The sequence below is a fragment of the Ursus maritimus genome, unplaced genomic scaffold (assembly GCF_017311325.1).
Source record: "Ursus maritimus isolate PB19 unplaced genomic scaffold, ASM1731132v1 scaffold_22, whole genome shotgun sequence".
Classification (NCBI taxonomy): Eukaryota; Metazoa; Chordata; class Mammalia; order Carnivora; family Ursidae; genus Ursus; species Ursus maritimus.
Window position 1 is genome coordinate 18,096,739 of NW_024424675.1, and position 5,690 is coordinate 18,102,428.

Consider the following 5,690-nt stretch of genomic DNA (forward strand, 5'->3'; position numbering starts at 1 on the left):
GTTGCTAGGAAAATTCTTCTGTACATCTGGTGGTGAACGTAAGCTCTCATTTCCGTTGAGCAAATCCTCAGGAGTGGAAATGCTGTGTCATTGGTTAAGGGTCTAGTTCAGCTCTAGTAGAAACTGACATTCCCAACGTTGTTCAACCAACTTAGATTCAGCTGTGGGGGGCGGCGGCTCTGGTGTTCCCCATGCACCTGCCGCATGGTGGCCCCTCTGTATTGGAGACTTCTTTTAATTTTTATATAAGCAGGGACGGACCATTGGGTGGCCACCTGTCCCCGTTTGCCAGGGATTGAGGGGGCTCCCAGGACATGGGGTTTTTCAGTGTTCACTGGGAAAGTATGGGCCAAGCCAGGACAAGGCAGTCACCTTCCTCCGGATGTGGAGGCGTGGCTGATCTTGAAATACCCCTTATACCCGCCACTGTGAAATTACGGTAGTTATTAGGTCCACCAGCAGATTTGATTGAGTGAGTTTGAAAAAAAATTTTTAATTTAATCAGCGTGAAAAGTTTTGATGATTATATTTCAGCATCATTGGTTTCCTCTGTGACCTCCGTATTTTTATTTAATGAATTTAAAAACATTATTCTGCTGCAGGGTTCACAGGCTTCGCCAGACTCACAGAAGGATCCACGTCAGGGATAGAGATTTCAGCTAGGTCTTACTGTATAAATAGGAGTCTGTATGAATAGTGGAGAGAAGGCAGGCAAGACATTCTAGGTGGAGGGAACAGCATGAGAAAAGGGGACAATAAGGCAAGGATTCATGCTGCATTTGAATATACCTTGTGAAATTTGGCTTGGGGACATGATGGTCGTAAGCTGGGATTTTGCTGGTATTTGGGGTCCATGAAACAGCCGTTGGCGGTGGTATTACCAGGCAGGGGCTATCAGAGCGTGGAGGAGGTAACGATCTGGAGGTGGAAGTCCGTAGAGATAACTGCCTGGGAGGAAGTGCATGAAGCCAGTTCTCGAAGGGATGTGAAGGTGGCGGGGGGGGGGGTAGCATCCTATAACAGGTGTGCAAATGGAAGACCAGCTTGCCATCAAGAAGGCTGGGAGGGGGAAGGGATAGAGGGGGGCAGTTGACATCTCTGGGGTTCTGTTGGATTTCTTTCACAACCCTTTCTGCCCTGCAAGTTTTCCCACTTGACTCAGCTTTGTGGTTCGGAGGAAGGGCTAATCCTTCCTGAACAATGCACGGATGTCCTTGACTTCAAGGGATGGCTGGGTCCTCTCGCCCCCTCACTTGAGCTGCCATAGGGAAGCATTTCAGATTTTCCGACTGGACACAAACCAATGCCCCTCTTCCATCTTTTCTGAGCTTCCGACCCCAAGCAGAAGTGACGCATAGGCGTGCAATGACTCACAGAAAGGAAGAATCAGGTGTACATGCAGGACGGAAAACCAAATGGAAGGAGAGCCAATGGAGGGAACCCTCAAACACCACTTGTGTGACTCAGATGGGCTGTCTGGTTTGTAAAGGCTCCGGCGAGGCCTCTGAACGGGGCAAGCCGGTCAAGGTGAGTAAGACAGGATGTGATGTGGGTGTGCAGGAGCTAAGGCTCACACGAGGGCTTCCATTCCTCAAAACCTGGTATTTGCACCATCCAGTCTTGTCAGAGTTAGTACATAGCACGTAAGGGCACGTCCTCACTCATCGGCATAACTTCCCTATGAGGTGGAGAAGGCACAGCTGGGGCTACCTCCCCTGCGCAGATGGAAAAGTCAGGAGAAAAGTTTCCATTTGGTGGAAGCAAGGTTTGGAAATAGGTCGTGTGAGGAGTAATTTGTAGTCTAGGAGAAAAGGCAATCACAAGACTCATTACAAAAACGGGCGCATGAAGCAATTCCCCAGTTCCCTTACTCATCGATTGATTCATTCATTCATTCAAAGATCCATAGCTTTTTCTTGAGGAAACTTTGGTATTTAACACTGAGTCAAGGGTTTGAGTTCATTTTATCAGTGCATGAAATCAGCAGGTCTTTCAGGATAACCTATCACAGGAGGGGCGAGCAGGTTACAAACTCAAGCAGTCTGTGGCTAAACTGTTTTTTTTTTTAATTTTTAAAAGATAGACTTTTTTTAAAAAGGTGGACTTTTTTTTTTTTAGATTTTATTTATTTATTTGACAGAGAGAGAGACAGCCAGTGAGAGAGGGAACACGAGTGGGGGGAGTGGGAGAGGAAGAAGCAGGCTCCCAGCGGAGCAGGGAGCCCGATGCGGGTCTCGATCCCAGGACCCTGGGATCACGCCCTGAGCCAAAGGCAGACCTTAACGACTGAGCCACCCAGGTGCCCCAAAAGGTGGACTTTTAATAACTGCTTTTACCACCAGGTTAAGTCACGCAGTTACAAAGTAGTTAGAAATTTCTGAAAGAATATTGGGGTTTTTTGTTTCCTAAAAAAGCTCCTTCTTACGTGAATGCTCTCTGGGACTTCATCAGGACACTACTGTTCAAAAGGTCTCGGCCAAATAACTCCCAAACAAAACTCTCACCCCAAGGTTGTTTTCAGTCCACTAGTTAACGAAGCTGTAAGCAGAACACAGGCCTCTGTGTTCACCTTGGGAAAGGCCAGGGATATCATATTACATTTTTCAGCTTTCTTTGATTAAAGCTTTGATTTTGTGGCCAGAAAAGGCTTTAGGCCAAGTGTTTATAAGCACGGTGGACCCGAGGCTGTTACTGCTTCTGTACCGTCTTCTGGAACACCTGTGAGAAAAACAAGTGGGCTGAAATGTTATTAGATTAAATCTCAGATAAATGCCTAAACCACCCCCTACCCTCTCACCGTATTGTGTGTGTGTGTGTGATGGTAAAGTTTATTGAGTGATAGTACAAAGCTCCCGAAGAGGGAGGGGACCCGAGAGGGTTGCCCAAACCAATTCTTAGGCAGGTAATTTTATGCTTAAAAAAACCAAAACCAAAAAACCCACCTCATTGAGATATAATTCACATACCATTATGATTCATATGGTGTAAATTCAGTGATATTCAGCACAGAGTTGTTCATTAAGCACTACTCTCTAATTCTAGAATATTTTTACCAAACCAGAGAGAAACCCCATACCCACCAGCACTCCCTTCTCATTTCCCCAGCTCTCTCTAACCCCTGGCAACTAATGATCTACTTTCTGTCTCTATAGATCTGCCTATTCCAGAATCACACCATAAAGAGACAGAAATGGAATCATCATCTTTCACTTGACATCATGTTTTCAAAGTCCGTCCATGATGTAGCATGGATCAGAACTTCATTCAGCCTTTTTATGGTGAATAATATTGTGTGGTCTACACCCTTCACCCTGTAGGTTACAAACGCTCTTCCATTTGATGCTGTGGTTTTACTAGGGCAGACTAGGAGGTGTGGGATAAAACAGTGTTTCTGTTGTCCAGTTACTTTTCAGGTGAGTATGTCAAAAACAAGATGGCGGCTTTCACTTAGCTTTTTCCATAAGTTGCCTGGACAGAGCCAACAGCCCATCCTGTTTTATTCAATGAGTTCACCTCCTGGCCGATTGTGGGGAATGTGGCAGCTCCAAGCTGGTGGAAATCAGGTGTTTACCAGAACCACAGTGGACTTCTTCCATAGGTGGCAGTGCAAAATCTTGCTCCTAAAATTCTCAAAGCTAAGAATGGTCTCTGACAGACTTTATGGGGGCAAATATGGACTTGACTGCGCCTGTAATCATTCACTCATTCATTATTTTCTTCATTCTTCAAAGGTCCAGAGCTGTTTCCTGAGGAAACATTAGCCCTACCTAATGGCCCTAACTAGAAGCAGGAATCCTCCTTCTGGGCCATTCCACAACAGCCTCAGGGTCTGTGTGACACTGTGGAAATAACAAACCCAATGTGCGTGTGTGTCAGTCACCTCCTGGAAGGCAATGTAGAGAAACGGGTCTGCGGACTGGCTGGAGAGGAAAGGCCTCCTCAGAGGCCTGGAGTAAAAGGAGATTCAGAGACATGCAGGGCAATGAGGGAAATGTGACCTTGGCTAGAAAAAGGACATACAGTCTCCTTCCTCACTGGGTTCTCTGGTCTGGGAGTCTAGACAATGCAAGGCCACCTGGCACACAACTGGGAGGGCCTGGAATCTGCGGCGTTCTCTTGGGCTTTGGTGTTAGGGCCTTGGGAGGGTGAGCTTGGACTGTACAGAAACCGGAATGGACGCATTCCATGTGTGGGCAGCCATCGTGAGCAGGGCGATGGGCATGCCTCGCGTTCCGAATTAGGATCTTGCCAGCTCTCTGTAGCACCCTGAATTGCACTGAATTGCAGCAAACACTCAGACTCAGTTAATTAATTCATAATCAGCATAACCCAAAGCCAGGTGTGTTTGCAGTATATTGGTGTGTGGGAGGAACATTATCGGGCTTAGAGTTTTAGATCTTCCTTCCTTAAGTTGGAGCCAAATAAACAAATTCGGGTGACCCTGAAACTCTTCATTCAGTGCCAGCCACGGGGGCGTAGTGGCTGGATTTCAGGGGCTGTCTCTGGAACGGAAGCATTTCGCTTGTTCTGCAATGGGCCCCGCGAGGTGGGCACCTTGGCAATCCTGAGTGGCCCAGTCTGTCGAGGGCACGCAGGCAATGCTATTTCCATTCCGAGAAGTGAGTGTGTGCGTGTGGGGCCCTCACAAGACCCTCGCAATCCTGGAAATGCCTTTGAACACTGTTGATAGTGATGTGGACACACTGCTATGTTTCTAGAAAGATGGCATTAGGGACTGAATTGTGTCCCCACAAAATTTATATGTTGAAGTTCTCATCCCTCAAACCTCAAAATGACTGTGTTTGGAGGTGGGGCCTTCACAGAGTTCATTTAAAGTTAAGTTAAAATGAGGCCGTCAAGGTGGGCTCTAATCTCTGGGACTGAGGTCCCTATGGAGAGAGATGAGGACACAGACACGCGGAGGCAAGACCGCGTGAGGACACAGGGAGAAGACGGCCATGAGAGAGAGACCTCAGGAGAAGCCAACACCGCGGACACCTGGATCTCAGACTTCTGCCCTCCAGACCTGTGAGGAAATTAATTTCTGTGTTGTTTTTTTTTTAAAGTCACCACGTTTGTGGTAATTTGTTATGACGGCTCCAACAAACTTAGCCGTGGAATCGTCAGCAAGCGAGGCGATGAGAAGGGGGTCTGAGCGTAACGGGTCATTTAAGGGCACTAAGGGACGGAGGTACTGAGAGCGGATATCTTTGTCCAGCACAAAAGTTAAGATAGCGATCTTGGTTTTGTTTATTGTTTTTAGAGAGGGAGGGAGGACGGGCAGATTTTCCAGGACAATTAGGGAGAGAAAGGCTCCCAGCCCATCATCACCCTGGTGGCCTCTAGCTCGGGGGCTCCAGCAGAACATGACCCGCGCTCTAGGGCTCTGGGGACTGTGGCTGAATTGGAGGGGCCACCATCTGTGCCCAACCTGGGGGCCTGGCACTTCTGAAATAACGCAAGGGGGACACGTGCGGAACAGTGAGCAACAGAGGGTCTGTCTCGGGGGCAGGCATTTTAGACCCGGCTTGCTTGTCGGATTGCTGACCCATTTTCCAGGCTCTGTTTGGGGTCTGCTAAGTCCCCTGAAGCTGAAGCCTCATGGCAGACCAGGGGGCACCCTTCACAGAGGCCATGAGCTGCCGGCTGTGCCTCAGGCCTGGGACCTCTGAGCCAAACTCCTCAGTATC